The 20,001-nt window shown below is 36.0% G+C and overlaps 1 pseudogene across 1 annotated transcript in view; it reads left to right on the top strand.

Moving 5' to 3' along the window:
- The window catches only part of LOC308418933 (eukaryotic translation initiation factor 5-like), a 201,283-nt pseudogene extending 197,420 nt beyond the window's left edge, over positions 1–3,863 (top strand). The window contains exon 2 of the transcript in view: positions 3,015–3,863. The product of the transcript in view is annotated as a eukaryotic translation initiation factor 5-like (transcript). The remainder of the gene's footprint in view (positions 1–3,014) is intronic.
- Positions 3,864–20,001: the final 16,138 nt, after the last annotated feature.

The following is a 20,001-nucleotide window of genomic DNA, read 5'->3' on the forward strand; positions in this document are numbered from 1 at the left end:
AGTAGAGATCTAGGGACACAGGCCATGTGCACAGGAGGGACAGGATCAAATCACTGACAACAAGACCTGGTATAATCACAGACAACAAGATTAACAAGAAGAAAGTTAAAGAACTTAACCAATAGAAACAAAGATGACCTGGCAACATCAGAACCCAGCTCTGCCATCACAGCAAACAGTAGAATGTCAAGCACTCCAGAAAAAGAAGACTCACACCCTAAATGATACCTCAAGATGATTATGGAGTTCATTAACCAAGAACTGCATGAAAAGCATAAATAAATAGAAGCTTTTAAAGAGGAAACAAGAAAAACACTCAACGAAATCAAAGAAGTAGAGGAAAACAATATACCATAGAGGTGAAGGAATTGAAGAAGGAATTTAAAATGGAAATGGGAACAATATAGAGAACACTAAAATAGATAACCCTGGTGGTAGAAAACTTAATAAAAATCAGGAGTCACAGATGCAAGCATCTCCAACAGAATACAAAGATGGAAGAGGGAATCCCAGGAGCCAAAGACAACATTGAAAACATAGACAAAAATTTCAGAGAACATGGAAAAGCCAAAAAGCTCCTATCCCAAAATGTGCAGAAGATCTAGGACAGAGTGTGAAGACCAAACCTAAGGACAATAGGACTAGTAGAGGGCAAGGAATATGAACGAAAACTCACAGTAAATATCTTCAAAAAGTCATAGAAGAAAACTTCCCTACCCTTAAGAATGAGATGACCATACACATAAAAGAAGCCTACAGAACTCCAAATAGATTGGACCAGAGAAGAAATTCTTCCCGACACATAATAGTCAAAACTCCAAGTGCCCAAAACCAAGAAAGAATACTAAAAGCTGTAAAGAAAAAAGGTCATGTAACAAATAAATGCAGACCAATCATAATCACATCCAACTTCTCAACAGATATTATGAAAGCTAGAAGATCCTCGACAGAAATCATGCAGAGACCAACAGGACACAAGTGACAGCCCAAGCTGCTATACCCAGCAAAACTCTCAATCACCATATGAGAGACCAAGATATTCTAAGACAAAACTAAATTTACACAATATCTGACCACAAATCCAGCACTACTACAGATTATAGATGGAAAAGTCAATACAAGGAGGGAAACTACATCCTAGTAAAAACAAGAAAATACCTAAGCAAGAAAACCAAAAGAAGAAAGACACACAAGTACAATTCTACCTCTAAAAGCAAAAATAGCAGGAAACAGCAACCATTATTCCTTAAGATAAATGGGCTCAATTCCACAATAAAATGACACAGACTATCAGACTACATACATAAAGAGAATCCAGCATTTTTCTGCATAGAGGAAACTCATCTCAGAGACAAAGACAGACAGTATCTCAGAGTAAAAGTTTGGGGAAAATATCCTTCCAAGCAAATAGCCCCAGGAAGCAAGATGGAGTGGCCATTCTAATATTGAATAAAGTACATTTTCAACCAAAAGTTATCAAAAAAGATAAGGAAGGACACTTTTTACTCATTACAGGGAAAATCTGTCAGGAGAAACTCTCAATCCTTAACATATATGCTCCAAATACAAGAGTGCCCATATTCATAAAAGAAACCCTACTAACCTTCAAAAAATTCATTGTACCCCACACAATAATAGTGGGAGGCCTCAACACCCAAATTGCATCAATGGTCAGATCATGGAAATAGATCCTGAACTAGGTCACAGTGAAACTAGCAGAGGTTATGAACCAATTAAAATTAATAGACATATACATAACATTTCATCCTAAAACAAAAGTATATAACTTCTTCTCAGCACCTCACAGCACCTTCTCCAAAATTTGCTATATAATTGGTCACGGAAGAAGCCTCAATAGACATAAGAAGACTGAAATGTTCCCATGCATCCTATCAGATCACCATGGTCTAAGGTTGGTCTTTAGTAACAAAAAGGACAACAAAAACATCATATACACATGGAAACTAAACAATGCTCTATTAAACAATAGCATAGTCAAAGAAGAAATAAAGAAAAAAAATTAGATTTTCTAGAATTTGATGAAAATCAAAGCACAGCATATCTAAACCTATGGGATGCAGTGAGAGCTGTACTAAGAGGAAAGCTCATAGCTCTGATTGCCTCCAAAAAGAAACCAGAGAGAGCATACACTAGCAACTTGACAGCACAGCTTAAAGCTCTAGAACAAAAAGTAGCAGATACACCCAATTGGATTAGACAGTAAAGAATAATAAAACAGAGAGCAGAAATCAACTATAATTGCATGCAACACTCTGTGGCAGATAAACAAATGGCACAATTTGAGCTTGCTATAGCAAGAAAGTCTAACCTATTCTGGTGTTCTCTTCCCCGTGAGACAAGCCATTATATAGGTTCAAACAAACTTAATTGTTGGATTGATCTGGTTTTGTAAATTCATGGGGCAAACTACCTAATATAAACCTAATCTTTAATGGCTCCAATATGGTGTATCAGTACTGTTTCACATTATTTTATAACTGGTGAAATGTAGTTAGTAAATTTATTTGATGTCTGAATCCCTTCAGAGTTTTTCCCCCCCACCCCCAAGACAGGGTATATCTGTGTAACACCTCTGGTTGTTCTGGGACTCACTTTGCAAACCAGGCTGGCCTCAAACTCAGATTTCCTGCCACTGCCTCCCAAGTGCGGGGATAAAAGGCATTCAGAGTTGTTTATTTGAGTGTTTGTGTGTGTGTGTGTTCTGTGTTCAGGTTAAGTCTGCACCACATGCATGCAGTGCCCTGGAGACTGGAGAGCATTGAATTCCATGAGTTTTGGATGGTGTGAGCCTCCATATGGGTGCTGAGAAAGTGAACTTCGTTCTTCTGTAAGAATAACTCATTAACTGCTGACCAGCTACTACAGAATTCTAAGTTTCATTTGTTTTATTATGTTGGCTTTTTCTGCAGAGAATTATAATGGTGAGAGGGTGGGATTAAAGTCTGATAGTGACAGATAACCATGCTACTCAGTTAACTCTTATTTTCCTGTAGATAATAGTGACATTGGTACAGGAAAGAAAGAAAAAGAAAAGAAAAATAGAAAGGGCAAGGACAAGGAAAATGGCTCTGTATCCACCAGTGAGACACCACCACCTCTACCAACAAATGAAATTAGTCCTCCACATGCTGTGGAAGAAGAGGAAGATGATGATTGGGGGGAGGATACAACCGAGGAAGCTCAAAGGCGCAGAATGGATGAAATTAGTGACCATGAAAATGGTCTCACACTTAGTGATGATTTGGAAAGAACTATAGAAGAACGTGTTAACATCCTGTTTGATTTTGTTAAGAAAAAGAAAGAAGAGGGCATTATTGATTCATCTGATAAAGAAATTGTGGCTGAGGCAGAAAGACTGGATGTGAAAGCCATGGGTCCTCTTGTTTTGACAGAAGTTCTCTTTGATGAGAAGATAAGAGAGCAAATCAATAAATACAGGCACCATTTTTTAAGATTTTGTCATAACAACAAAAAGGCTCAGCGGTACCTTCTTCAGGGCTTGGAATGTGTGGTAGCAATGCATCAAGCTCAGCTGATCTAAGATTCCACATATCTTGAAGAAGATGTATGATGCAGACCTTTTAGAAGAAGAGGTCATTATCAGCTAGTCAGAAAAGGCCTCTAAGAAATATGTCTCAAAAGAACTTGCCAAAGAGATCCTTGTCAAAGCAGAGCCATTTATTAAATGGCTGAAGTAAGCAGAGGAGGAGTCTTCTCGTGGTGAAGAAGATGATGAAGATAAAAATATTGAGGTGGTATATTCAAAGACTGCCAGTGTACCAAAAGTTGAAACTGTGAAGTCTGACAACTAGAATGATGACATTGATATTGACGCCATTTAAAAGGATGGAAGCAACTTAGCTTAACAGTGTAATGCTGCAAACTTTTCTCCATTATCAGTCAGAAGTGCAACATGTATGTGCAAGAGCTAAAGTGGCCTAACATCATGCTACACTTGATACTAAAAAGCTATTACTGTGAGTGGTCTATAATTAAGCCCAATGAGACATCTAGGGAGTCCATACATATCAGTGAGCAGTTGTAGTTTGCTTATTTATAGCACGTTTCTTTTGGATCACATTTATACAGTTACAAAAGAAAAAATAAAGATTTGATTTGGTCATTCTTCAGACTTTGGGCTATGAATGGCTTATACTGAAGTAATTGGCTACTTCTAGGATGTTACACCATTTAACTTAGGTTTCTTGAGTTTGGTAGGTACTGAAAACTTGAAGAATGCAAACAATTATAATGACCTTACTCAGCCATTAAAAAATGCAGTACTTTGAAAGTTGTATCTCCAGTCCCAGTACTTTCAGATTGGCAACTGACAATTCTTGTCATTCTAAGGAAATTTGATGATTAAATGACAGTGTGACATCCTCAAGAGAAGTAAAAATGACCCATTTGTCCTGTAATTTAAGAAAAAGATTTGAAACCTGGAGTTGTGGTTTTTCAGTTTGTGTACACTTACCCCAAATTGTAGTCTTTTGAGTTATGTGCATTGCACGTTGGATAAGCCAGGGAAATTAACAAATAGTATTTTGTGTGTATGTAGTGGTTGCTTTGTATTGAGAAAAAGCTTTGAGGTGTGATTAAATTGTAAACTCTGATTCTATTTGGGAGAAACAGGGAAAAAAATGTCCACTTAATCTCCAGCTAAAACAGCATAGTTTTTCAACTCTTAACCTTAAATTATAATTTCAAGATGTTTAAGCATACTGTATCTTGTGTTTGATGTGTTTCCCCCTCCCCAATATTATGGTTTATTCTTTAATGCCTTTTAATTTGAATATAATAGCTTGTGCTTTAGATTTTGGTTGCTATCTTGCCAAAATAAGTGTTACTATTTTTCAAGCTTGGTCCCCTTTCCCAATTGTCTTATTTAAAGAGAAAGTTAAACTCATACTTCTGAGTCAGAGCATGTATTTTGGTTAAGACTTGGGATATTTTTTACTTCACATTGAATATAGCTGGATAACTGAGAAAGTCTGGTGATGGCCATTGGGTGGGTGCAGCTAAGGCCTGACCGGCTCATTCAGAGCTTGGACTTCAGACACAAAAGTCAGTTTCTTAACCACTTGCTGGTGTGAGCTCTATCTGGGGTCCTGACTATATTTGAACACTTGTCTTCAATATTAAAAATATAGCACATATTTCTTTCCACAAAAGTGCATTCTGGGAGTTAACCCATGTGATTAATTTGTGTGTGGTATGCTAGCGCATCCATTATTTGGATATTTTTTGTGTCATCCATTTCACAGAATATAAGACTTTAATAAACATGTAAAAAATCTGCATTATTACAATTTTGGTAAAATTAAAACTTTCATAAAAGTCTGAGGGTGGAACAGGAACCATATATCTGGAATGGTAACAAGGGAATGTGCTGTATCACAGCAAAGAAGTGGTACTTGGAAAGTCATTTGTCTCCTGGGTTTCAGATTCTTTGTTGCATGGCCAGCCAATTCATTTGTCATTATTTGAGATTCTCAAGTAGATCAGCACATTCAGCCTCAGGTTGGCAAGACTTTGTCTTAGAACTTTTGCTTTAAAGCGAAACAGTCAGGTCATAGACACTTAGGAAGATCTTGGGCTTCTGTTCATTCTGGTGCCAAACTAGTGGGATTCAAATTTCACACAATCTGGGTTTCATGGAGGGTAACGTGATAAGAGTAATCCTTCATTGTTATTTTGAGGTTTCTTTAAAAGTTTCCTGTTTCAAATAGCTACATTACTTGATTAAAACAATGTTAAAATTAAAAAAAAGAAATCAACTATAAATTCTCACTTTTTCTAGCTATACTTTCAAGATATGAACATCCTGTCACCTGATGAGCTCAATAAACACAGTCAGAGATATGTATGGGAGCAAACAGTGATCAGCTCTAAGCTGAGAAGCTGCTGGCACCTTTTTTCACATTTTAAAATAGGTACCATTAATTTTTAAAAAACAGAAAAATTTACAGATTTTAAAAGGATTTTTACATAAAAGTATATGAATACAATTTTTTCAGTACCTGATTTTTCTTAAGGTTTGATGGTATGCATTAAAATCTTACTGGAAAAAATGTTGCATTTCCAAGTCTTGTTTATTTACCTAATACTTAAAGAAACATGTTACTTATTTACACAAAGCCAGGGTGAAATAAAAGCCTTTGAGTAAAGCTGTCCATAGCAACAAATGTGTGATTCTAATCTCTTTTACTCCACATCAAACTCTACTTGATTTATCATTGATTGATCTATATTTCATCACATTCTTACCTCCACATAAGTTGCTATTTTCTTCAGTCTATTATCCTGTGAAACATGCCACTCATACCAGAGATCTGTAAGTAAAATTTATATAAGCAATTACCAGGCAGTAATAAGTAACTTAATTTCCAGTTCAGATAGTTGAATTCCCCAGAGGACCCTATGAAACAGAAGGAGCTCCCTTTTCTGCAGAAATAGTCCCCTGCTACACACCTGCAGCATCCCACAGCCTCCTCATAAAGTGGCATCAGTCATACCTCAAGTCCAACTTTAATAGGCGAGGGTGTGACCACATGTCTACCAAAGAAAAAAACAGAACCGCATCCCAAAATATGTATATAATGTATCTCCAATAAATCAGGCCAAACCAAATGGAAGGTTCTGTTGTCATAATCTGGACCATCACAAAACTGGATATATGGAGCCTCTCTTAAAATAAACCTGTGCAAGGAACACGCTATAGTCTGAGACCTTCTGTCATAAGAGCTGTAACACATTCTGCTGGCTGCCGTTTTGTTTTCTTGAAAATGTCCTTAGCCTTACAGAAACTGTGCAATCTCATTAAGTCCATTTGTTAATCTTTGCCCTTAAGCTTGATTCACTGGTGTATTGTTCAGAAAATTTTCTCCTGTGCCTATGTGTTCTAAGATTTTCTCCAATGTCTCATCTAATAGTTTCAGTGTATCTAGTTTAATGTGGAGATCTTTGATCCACTTACACTTGAGCTTTGCACAAGGAGATAAGAAAGAGTCTGTTTTCATTTTTCTGCATGCTGAGTGCCAGTTGGACCAGCACCATTTGTTGAATAGGCTGTCCTTTTTCCATTGAATGTTTACGGCTCCTTTGTCAAAAAACAGGTGACCATATACATGAGGGCACATTTCTGGATCTTCTATTCTATTCTATTTATCCATGAGCCTATTTCTGTACCAGTACCATGCATTTTTCAGCACAATTGCCTTGTAATATTGTTTGAGGTCAGGGATAATGATTCCCGCAGATGTTTTCTTGTTGTTGAGGATGTATTTTGCTATTCTAGGTCTTTTGTTATTCCAGATGAAATTGCACATTGCTCTTTCAAACTCATTGAAGAACTGGGTTGGTATTTTGATGGGGATTGCATTGAATCTGTAGATTGCTTTTGGTAGGATGGCCATTTTTAAAATGTTGATCCTTCCAATCGATGAGCATGGGAGATCTTTCCATTTTCTGAGGTCTTCCTCGATTTCCTTCTTTAGAGTTTTGAAGTTCTTGTCATACAGGTCCTTCACTTGCTTAGTTAGAATCACGCCAAGGTATTTCACAGTCTTTGTGACTATTGTGAAGGGTATCTTTTCCCTAATTTCTTTCTCCATATGTTTTTCCTTGGAATATAAAATGGCTACTGTATTGTTTGAGTTAATTTTATATCCAGCCACTCTGCTGATCTTATTTATCACCTGTAGTAGTTCACTGGTGGAATTTTAGAGGTCACTTAAATACATTATCATATTATCTGCAAATAGTGAAATTTTTACTTCTTCCTTTCCAATTTGTATCCCATTGATTTTCTTTTGTTGCCTAATTGCTCCGGCAAGGACTTCCAGTACTATGTTGAATACGTAGGGGGTGTGTGGGCAGCCTTGTCGAGTCCCTGATTTTTGTGGGATTGATTCAAGTTTCCCACTGTTAAGTATATGTTGGCTGTTGGTTTGCTGTATATTGCTTTCATTATGTTTAGGTAGGGGCCTTGGATTCCTGTTCTTTCCATGTCTTTAACATGAAGGGATGTTGAATTTTGTCAAATGCTTTCTCAGCATCTAGTGATCTCAAAACTGGATATATGGAGCCTGTCTAAAAATAAAGGTGTGCAAGGAACACTGTATAGTCTGAGACCTTCTTTCATAAGAGCTGTAACACAGTCACTTTGGAAAAGATTTCCTCCCCTAAACCTCCCAACACACTCTGCTGGAGCCTCCTGAAGCTCACCTTAGGCCAGCCTTATGTTTCGAACCAGTGGTGGAACACAGGGCAGCACCAGAAGTGAATGTAGTACAACTGGTTTTTTCTTCTATGCCAGACACCTTTTCACTTCCCTTAGCTAAGCACCTAGCTAGACTCAGCAGCAGAGGCTGCAAAAGCCATTCCCCCTCCCTGACCAGAGATCTCCCTGTGGGGCCCTTGAAACACATCCAGACAAATATTATTCTATTGTTACATTACAATGCTGATTTTTCTCTACTGTGCCTCACTTAACCATTACTTTCTGATGCTCTATTTTTCTTACTTCATAATCACTTTTCTCAAAATATTTGATACAATATGAATATATAAATGTTCTGTTTGAAAAATAGATGCACCATCTTCGAATCAAAAATGACTTTATAAATCCTACATTTTTTTCTATTACAACTTCATGAATTCTCTCTAGTCTTTGTACAAACTGGGTCTATTTGCTAGTGCATGTGTACTGAAAGATGTGGAACAATCTATTAGAGAATGAGTGGACTCTCATGAAAGAAAACAGTCCTAAAGCAATATGAGTCTCTCATCTCCCAAAAGGCAATCAAATTACAATAGCTATGTGCAGGTGGAAATTTATGAGTCTTTCCAGCAGACCTTGCAGTATATTGGTTGACTTGTTTTGATATAGGTTTTGTCAATGTATTCTTAGATGTTAAACATTCATTTGTTCAGCTTTTCTATCACACCTAGCAAGTACTTTTTCACACACATATCATGTACCTCTGGCTCATTTTAGACAGTGTTTCTAAATGGACTGGAAATTTCCTAGTTGTATAGGCTGGCTGGATGACAAAATTGAGATATCAGACTGCCACATCCTCTTACGTCATGAGAGTCCTTGCACATAAAATTATATATGTGTTCCAGAAACAAACTGTAGTTGTTTATATCTATAAAGAATATTGCTGTACAAGCCATGTCCACACTACCTAAGTATTTTAACACAAAAAGAAAAGTAACACTACAAATATTGTGCAAGTATCATAATGTTATGCTGTAGGGCTGGGGAGACACTGGTTCATGAAGAGCAATCCTAGAACATGTGTGGGGTTTAGGTTTATCTAAACCCTGAAAATCTTGTCCTGAGAGTGGCAGGAGTGAAACTGCTCCCCAATCCTGCTCTGGGCCTGTATGTCTTTGTGAATGTAGCCCTGTGCTCCCACTCTGTTCCACCAGAGGTGTTCATGTACCCCAGTAGCCAAGCTAAACTTCCTTTTCCCTTATAAAATTATGACCACCAAATATTTGGAATTACTCCTTATGCTGAGGCCTTTCCTGCACCTGGCCTCTACCAGTGATGTACCTTTACGCCATAGTTCCTACACAAACTGCAAAATATTTGAATAGCCTTTAAACCTCCCATTAATGTGAGTTGCCTCAATGTAACTACTTCTGGAGAGTATGTTCTCCTTGTGCTCACTGACAATAAGACAATATTCTGAGACACACAGGACTGGCAAGAACCTGGTGAGAACAGATTCCAACTAGCCAGGGGGGCAGAGAGATCTCAGCAGAGCAACACGGAAAGTGTGCACCTGCCCGCCCGCCTTGATCCAGGGATCCAGGAACCCGACAGCATCGGACCCACAGCTCCCAGCATGCGGCTTTCAGGGTGCACAACAGGCACTAGAAACATCTGCCACCAGGAACAGCAAAATCAAGGGACACAGGCCAGGTGCAAAGGAAAGGCAAGAAACAATCCCTGAAAACAAGATGGCAAGAGGAAAGTGAAAAAACATAACCCAGGGAAACCAAGACAACCTGGCAAGACTAGAACCCAGCTCTGCCATCACAACAAACAACAGAATGCCAAATATTCCAGAAAAAGAAGACTCAGACACGAAATCCTACCTCAAGGTGAAGATAGAGATCCTTAAACAAGAACGGGAGGAAAAGCTTAAAGAATTAGAAGCTTTTAAGGAAGAAACAAGAAAAACACTCAAAGAACTCAAAGAACTAGAAAAAAAAAAAAAAAAACCAAGGACTTGAAAAAATGGAAGAAGGAATTTAAAACGGAAATAGACACAATAAAGAAAACACTAAAAGAGACAACCCTAGAGGTAGAAATCAGGAGACACAGATGCAAACATTTCCAACAGACTACAAGATATGGAAGAGAGAATCTCAAGGGCCGAAAACAACATTGAAAACATAGACAAAACAGTCAGAGAAGATTCAAAAGCAAAAATGCTCCTAACCCAAAATGTGTAGGATTTCCAGGACACAATTAAAAGACCAAACTTAAGAATAATAGGAATAGAAGAGGGCGGAGAATATCAACTAAGTGGTACCGTAAATATCCTCAACAAAATCTTGGAAGAAAATTTACCTAACTTAAAAATGAAGGAAATCCATCAATGTAATACAATATAAACAAACTCAAAGAAAAAAAAAAAAAACACATGGTTATCTCACTAGATGCTGACAATGCATTTGACAAAATCCAAAACCACTTCATGTTAAGAGATGTGTAAAGAACATGAATCCAAGGCCCATACCTAAACATAAAAAAAGTAACATACAGCAAACGAACAGCCAATATCAAGCTAAATGGTGGGAAATTTGAAGCAATACCACTAAAATCAGGGACACGACAAGGCTGCCCACTCTCTCCCTACCTATTCCACATAGTACTGGAAATCTTGGCCGGAGCAATTAGAAAACGAAAAAAAAAAAAAATCAAAGGAATAGAAATTGGAAAGGAAGAAGGAAAAACATCACTATTGGCAGATGACATGATAGTGTACTTAAGCGACCCCAAAAATTCCACCAGAGAACTCCTACAGCTGATATACAAGTTCAGCAAAGTGGCTGGATATAAAATTAACTCAAACAAATCAGTAGCCTTCCTATATTCAAAGGACAAACATGTTGAGAATGAAATTAGGGAAAATATATCCTTTACAATACTCACAAACTCTATGTAATACCTTGTTGTGACTCTAACTAAGCAAGTGAGGGACCTCTGTGATAAGAACTTCAAACCTCTAAAAAAGGAAATCAAGGAAGATCTCAGAAATTGGAAAGACATCCAATGCTCATAAATTGGAAGGATCAACATTTTAGAAATGGCCATCTTAACAAAAGCAATCTACAGATTCAATGCAAACCCCATCAAAATTCCAACGCAGTTCTTCAATGAGTTGGAAAAAGCAATGTGCAATTTCATCTGCAATAACAAAAGACCTAGAATAGTGAAATCCATCCTCAACAACAAGAAAACATCTGCGGGAATCACTATCCCTGACCTCAACCTATATTACAAGGCAATTTTGCTGAAAATTGCATGATACTGGAACAGAAATAGGCACGTGGATCAATAGAATAAAATAGAAGATCCAGAAATGAGCCCTAATGTATATGGTCACCTGATTTTTGACAAAGGAGCTGTAAATATTCAATGGAAAAAGGACAGCCTATTCAACAAATGGTGCTGGTCCAACTGGCACTCAGCATGCAGAAGAAAGAAAATAGACCTTTTCTTATCTCCTTGTGCAAAGCTCAAGTGTAAGTGGATCAAAGATCTCCACATTAAACCAGGTACACTGAAACTATTATATGAGACCATAGGGAAAATCTTAGAACTCTTAGGCACAGGATAAAATTTCCTGAACAGAACACCAATTGCTCAAGCTCTAAGGTTAAAGATTGCAAAGTTTCTGTAAGGCTAATGACACTGTCAAGAAAACAAAATTGCAGCCAACAGAGTGGGAAAATATCTTTACCAAACCTATATCAGATAGAGGCCTAATATCCAACGTATACAAAGAACTCAAAAAGCTAGACACCAGAGAATTAAACAACCCTATTAAAAATGGGGTACAGACTTAAACAGAAAGTTCTCAATCGTGGAATATCCAATGGCTGAGAAACATCTAAGGAACTGCTCAACATCCTTAGCCATCAGGGAAATGAAAATCAAAACAACCCTGAGATTCCACCTCACACCAGTCAGATTGGCCAAGTTCCAAAACTCAGATGGCAACAGATGCTGGTGAGGATGTGGAGAAAGAGGAACACTTCTCCACTGCTGGTGGGATTGTAAACTGATACAATCACTCTGGAAATCAGTCTGGCGGTTTCTCAGAAAAATGGACATAGTACTACCTGAAGACCCAAATATTCCACTTCTGGGCATTTACCCCAGAGAAGCTCCAACATACAACAAAGATACATGCACCACAATGCTCATTGCAGCTCTATTTATTATAGACAGAAACTGAAATGAACGCAGATTTTGTTCAGTAGATGAATGGATACAAAAATTTTGGTGCATTTACACAATGGAGTACTAGCCAGCTATCAGAAACAATGACTTAACCAAATTCTTAAGTAAATTGATGCATCTAGAGAATATCATCCTGAGTGAGATAACCTAGTCACAAAAGAACAGAAATAATATGCAGTCTCTGATAGTGGGATGCTAATCCCAGAAAGTTCTGAATACCCCAGAAACAATTCACAGACTGTGTAGAGTTCAACAAAAAAAAATGTATTTTAATTACAATAGAACTGTATCACTTCCCCCTTTCCTCCCTACAACCCCTCCTATTTTCTAGCCTATCCCCATAAATTAATAGCCTGTTTTTATTATTATTGTTACATATATACCTATGTGTATGTATATATACCCACAAATACTTTATTACAACCTTAAAAATGTATTAAAATAAATAAATTAATAAAAGTATTAATTAAAGTAAAAAAAAGGCAAAAGCATTTGTAGCTTCAGAAAAAAAAGACAATATTTTAACTAGATATTTTAAACTATCTAACAACTGTGCATTTCATAGAGATCAAGGACACCAAAAGATGACCTACATAGTCAATGAACCTTGAGTTATGGGTGCTCAACTAGACTAACCAACAAAAAAATTATTTGAAGGCTACATCTAGACCTCCAACACCTTTGCAATTTATGTGCAACTTATTCTTCATGTGGCTCCTCAATCAATCACTACAGGGCTGTCTCTGACTCGATTGCCTGCCATTATATCCACTTCCCATAACTGGACTGATAGTTTCAGTTTAATATGAGAGGGTATGCTAACTGGATGTGAGAACGTAAGCAATAATGGCATCCCCTTCTCTGAGAAGGGGAGAGGTAATATCAGAATGGATTTATAAGGATGGGACTTGGAGGAGAGAAAAGAGGTGGCTGTGATCAAGATATAAAGTGCACAAATAAAGAAATATAGAAAATTTCAAGAATGGTTTGCTTTTTTTGTTGAGTTGATGCCCAGTGGCAAGCCATAAAGACATGGCCAAACATTACAAGCATGCCCTAAGCATATATACATTTGAGTACCAACTAGCAGTCTCAACAGTTAACAGTAAGAACTAAATACTAATAAGTATTAAACAATAATAATTAATAGAAGATTTCATGAGTTGGCAGATAATGAAGCATACATGTGAGGAGCCAATGGTGTAAAAAGACAGTGAAAATTATCTAAATAAAATACTTATGTATGAATATCCAAAAAAAACTTTTAGACAGTTTGTATATATGAAATGATTAGTCATCATAGAATAGAGGATGCAATACCCTAACTGAATTTTTTATGACACAAACAAATCTCTACTGTGTAAGCCATGTGTTGTTTGGTTGACTTTTAGTCAGTGGCATCCCACAGACAACCCCAAACAAGATATTGACAAGGCTATCAGTTACTCTCCTACAACCAGAAGGAAAAGCCTCAAGGATAAAGAAAGGTGTCAATTACTTGTGTCATCAAACATGGAAAAATTATGCCAATGCCAAGCTAGAAGTTTTGTCTCTAATGTTCATGGGTTTAGGAGGTATTCTCCATGCTCCTGGAAGATAAATAAATAATCATTACCACTCAACTGACATTACAAGCTCTGTAACCTACAGTAGTGACATGGCTACAGAACACACCTCTGGAATTGTGGCACAAATCTTATTGATATGATCACCTATTTTTGATTGGATTTATGACCCAATAAATGAAAACCAAGATTCCTATTAGACACTGTTAATGTGCTCAAGAACCCAAGAATATTTAGGTCATGGGCCTAATAGAAAACCACTATTATTCTGCAAATGTCACATGAAAATAATTTGACTCCAAATGGCATATTGTTATGTCCATAGATAAGGGCTTCTATCAGTGTTTAGTGTGATTTTTATATTTTTTGTTTTGGGGGCATTAGAAGATAGAGAAAGAACATGAAATTTGGTCAATAGGGAAGCAGCAAAGAGATGGGATGTTTGGTAGAGGTGAATAAAATGATCTAAATATATAAATTAAAAATTAACTCTTTACACAAAGAGACACACAGACACACACAAAAAGCAGACACACACACACACACAAACACACACACACATATATGTATATATGTATATATATATATATATATATATATATATATATATATATATATATATATATATATGCCATAAAGAGGAAAATATGACCCTAATATGTAAATTTTAAAATGTGTAAAGCATTAATGTAAAGAAACAGTTTTTACAAAACCTGAATCATAATTGTATGATGTTCTCCTAATAAAAAGAGAAGTTGTCACCTTGCCCAAACTCAAGTCCAAGTACATCAAAGACTAAACACTAAACCATATACAAGTAATCTAATAGAAAAGAAAGTGGGAATGAGCCTTGAATTCATTGGCAAAAGGGGAAATTTATTAAAAGAACTCTAATGGTTCACACTCTCAGATCAAGAATTGATAAATGAGACCTCATGAAATTGGAAAGCTTAAGTCAATAATGACAACCTATAGATTGGGAATAAATCTTCACTCAACCCACATTCTACATATAGGTAATATCCAAAATATGTAATGAACTCAAAAAGTTAAAAACCAAACCAAAACAAACAACCCTATCAAAAACTGGGTATAGAACTAAAGAAAGAAATCATAATAGAGGAATCTTGAATGTCTGAGAAGCTCCTATACAAATGTTGAAAGTCCTTAGTGGTGAGAAAAATGCAACTCAAAACAACCCGGAGGCTTAACCTTACACCAATCAGAATGGCTAATGTCATAGCCTCAGGTCTTAGCACATGCTTGTGAGGATTTGGAGAAAGAGAAATATTCTTTCATTGCTGTTGGAATTGGGAGCTTATAAAACCACTCTGGAAAGCAGTGTGGTTTTTTCTCAGAAAAATTTTAGTAAATCTACATGAAGACCCAGCACTGACACTCTTGGTCAAATACCCAAAAGATGCTATCTAATACCACAGTGAGTGTTCATAGTGGCCTTGTTTGTGATAGCCAGAAGCTGGAAAAAGATGTCCTTCATAGTATTCATTCATTCCATGGTCAATAAAATCATATGAAACAGAGCAGATATTGCCAACTACCAATATATAATGTGATAATGATCATATATGTTACATAAAATTATTATTCACAAACTTTACATAATTGGCAGCACTCCATTTCTTTTTCCGGAAACATAATCATGATACATATTAGTAGTTGACAAGGTCTGCACTGTTTCACATGTTTGTGTGTTTGTATGTATTTGTGTCTGTGTGTGCATAATATAATATAATTACAAGGTATAAACGTATACATTTCTATCTATATAGTACATAGACAAATGTATGTTGCTATTCACCAATGGAATGTCATATCTGTTCAGAACATCACAGTCTACCTCCATAGATATCCACTAATCTCTACAATCTGATGGTTAGATCCTATTACTCAAAATATTGTTCATGATATTAAACATTAAAAAATCATATTAGTGTCCAACTACATGGTTCTGTATGAATAACTAAAAATTATGGTGTGGTAAGGTATCTAAATATGGGAAGAATATATAAATCTCCTTTACCCCTAGAATACAAAACCTGAAATGTATAGTAAGAACCTGATTGTCAGACAAAGTGAGTAATAGTATCACAAATGTTTCATAATTTAACAAATTCTTTTAAATTGGATTCAAACCCTACTGTATAAAATGGAGCCTCTATCTGACTAGTATGTAAGAACCTGAGTCTACATAGCTCATAGGCCTAAACGAAACATAGAACTTTTATTCTCCAAAAGTAGTAAGCAATGTAATGAACCTCAAATATCAGTGCACATTTCACACTCATCATCAAATATTATTCTTGCACTGAATCACAATCAGTAATAACAGGGAATCACAGCTAGACAATGTGCTGATAATAAGACACTTTGGAGTCTTGGCTCAGAAATAGGATGTCTTCATCACACCTCAACCTAAAACCTTCATGGATCTATGTGGATTAAGAACAGAAGGATCATTAGACCCACAGTTGTTTGCTGACTCTATGGAAGCACTGTCTTCCAGGTAAAACTAAACCTGAACACATAGAGACCAAGGAAGCAACCTGGCCTACATATGTTCCATTTTATTATTCTTAACTCACACAGGCAGAGTAAGCAGCATCCTTAGCAATACAACCTTATTTTCCCATCCTGGAATACAACGAAAACCTGTGGAAAAATTCTTTATATAGCATTTTTTTTATTCTTTGTTTTAGAAGCTTCTAGAGATTCTTCACCATCCAATGATGGGAAAATTATTCTCACTTCTAGATTACCCAGTTGACAATGCTAAGGCCTTTGCAGCCATTTTGTTTGATCGTATTGCTCTGTTTAAGATTTACAAAAAAAAAAAAAAAAAAAAAAAAAAAAAAAAAAAAAAAAAAAGAAAAAAGAAAAAAAAAGAAAAAAGAAAAGAAAAAGCTTTAGCAAGCTTTCCAAACTACTTTCATGGGTAATACTTGTACTTTCACCAATCCTGGAAACCTTTCAAGAAATCTACAGAAAGGTCCTTTCACTCTTTGTGAAATATTGTCCATTCTTTGCTATTGAGGTGTACTCAGATGTCTCATAAGTGATTATATACATCTGTAAAACACTAAAAAATGAGTACTATTTCATTTAAATAGAAAATAAACTTTATACAGAAGGTGTGGAGAATAATAATCCGTCCAACTTCTAGTGTCACGAGCCTACAGTAAGCTTTGGTAAAGTACTCATACCTAATATTCCTAGGGAATGTTCAGTTAATGCTTTCTCTATCTTACTATAGGTGACTTCATTCAAAATGCAAGGTATCTTTTCTGTTTATGTATATATGCCCTGTGCATCAAATATATATAAATGAATATGCACACAATAGAAAAGCCTTTCATGATGAATTCCAATCTATAAGACAATAAAAGAATATGGATAAAGTTTTCCATATCTTGTGGGTCAAAACTTTGGAGCATTAAATGTAAGTCTTATTGACATAGGCATTTCTACTAGTTTTATGATTTCTCCTTATGTACTATGAAGAAAGATTGATAATTCAGATTATTAGTTTTCATGTATGTAATGCATTGTTGCAGTAACTTTTGAGAAATCCTAACTTGTTTATGCTACATAAGATTCATAGCTCAAAATTTCCTGTAGAGTAAATGATCCTCCTGAACACTATATTTTGCTATTAATTCATAAACTTATATTTTTGTTATTGAGCCTAGCCTTTAATGGCTGAGCCATCTCTATAGCCCTATCAACCAATGAAACTTATAATATACAAAAATAATCTAGAAACTATTTGATATTCTACTTAGATTTAGTAGAGTAGTTGTGAAGTGAATACAATTTTTTTGAGTGTCTACTGCATACTGTGACAGAAATCAATAAAATCAGAATGAATAGAAAGAACAATCTATCTCATTTAAGTAAATAAATACAAGGTTTCAGGTGCTAGACAAATAAGTAGGCACTACCCAAGAATGCCATAACTTCTCCAACTATCCAAATGAGTGACCTGTTGTATTTGGTTCCCAGTGTTAATGGCAGCTACAGATACTAGTATTTGTTCTATAGCTAATATAAATTGATTTTCCCAATAATATGACTGTAATACAAAGAGAACTCATATCTTATAGAGTCAGAAAATCTGTCAGCATTTGAGCCACATCATCAGGTGCTGTATTTATTATCTTGATATTGTATTCCCTTAGTTTCAATAATCTTGGAGAGCTTTAGAGTTGGTAACGCCGTGCAGAAAGGCCAGCAAAACATTTTTTATTTAAATGAGGAATGAGAGTGCTACATATGTGTGGCCGTGGTAGGGTTTTTCACTCCTATGTGCCTCTCAGAAAGGCAGTCTTTCCATCTCCTTCAACATTTTCATTACCTTGGAGTGTGTTTACCTCAAAATGAAGATCATTTATTAAACCAGGCCATCCATGTATGATTTCCAAAAGTGTGGGTACAAGATAGCCTGTGACAGCTAGCTATGATGCTCATTTGGTTCTTCTGGCATCACAAGTTTCATACCCAACTCCTGGAAATTACAGTATATGAGGATGTCTTTCCACCTTCCAGGAACCTTTTGGGTATTTGTTACTAAAGGTTTGTTCTGAGTGATAAGACTGGACCTCTGCTTTTACCTTCATTCTGAACCTACTATGTAGTCAAAAATCTCATACTCACAGCCTGTCAGGATTGTAGTCTACCTGATACAAACCACAAACAAACAAACAAATACTCCTGTTATACTTTTTAAGCATCTTGATCTTATTTTATATTAAATTTACATTGGTCCACAGGTAGTGATGGCCTAAATTCAAAACTTATTTTTTTTTTTTAATTTGTTAAATAGGGTTTTTCATCGTCACTGCCTGTAACATAGAAGATGCAATTTTATTGGGCCTTTGCAAACTGCATACATCTCTTTAAAAACTGATAAAAATTACATATATGTAGCTCTATATGATTACAGTGCAACACTGTTCATAATTGGAGAAACACCATAGAGCTCATTAGCATGGGGTAAGGTAAAGGCATATAATCATGAGCCATCTAAGCAAGATGATCTGATGAACCTTTAGTGAAGTTCAGAAAACATGGCCAAGAGAGATACATGCACCCTGCAGTCATGAGAAAGCATGGCCAACAGTGGTCGCATGCTAGTTTTAAGGGCTATGATGAATTTCTACATATGTACCACACACACTCACAGTCCTGTTTTGTTCTGCTTCCCTCCCATACAGAGTATATTCATTTAGCCCCTTCCCAGAATAAGTATATAGGCACTAAACCCTGCAAAACACCACACATGCCAGGCTATGAGTAGTTTCATTCTGCTTTTGACTTTTTAGAAGTACATGGAGACTATGCCTACTATGGCTTTGAAATGCCTTAAAAAACAAAATATTCTCTTACTATTTCCACGTTACATTTTGTTTTAGATGTTATTTATCTCATTGTAACTATTAAGTTTTCAAGGCATACAATCAAACCTTGAAAAAAATCAAGTACTGACTAAAAAATATATTCATATAGTTTTTTTTGTAAAAATTATGTTAAAATCTGAAAAAAAGTACTGACAAAAATGTATAATTTTAAGCAAAAAATGTTTAAAATCTGTACATTTATCTTTGTTTTATAAAATAAAGTTGTTTTAAAAATAAAAAAATCAACAGTGAAAAACTTACCATTAATCTAATTGCCTCAATTGCTATTAAAATACATATGCCACTCTGCTTTGGTATCTACCCAATTGTAATTCAGTGGTGAGAAGTATTTGGTTTGTCTTCACCTTATACATCCTGGAGATGAGCCAAAACAAACCATGTCTCCATACCTTTCCTGATGATAACATAAGTCGGCTGACAAAAGAGAAAATACAGTCTCTCACTCCACGGTATAAAACCTTGATCTGGGAAACCAAGGAGCTAGTATAGT

This window comes from Micromys minutus, assembly GCF_963924665.1.
Source record: "Micromys minutus genome assembly, chromosome: 3".
Lineage (NCBI taxonomy): Eukaryota > Metazoa > Chordata > Mammalia > Rodentia > Muridae > Micromys > Micromys minutus.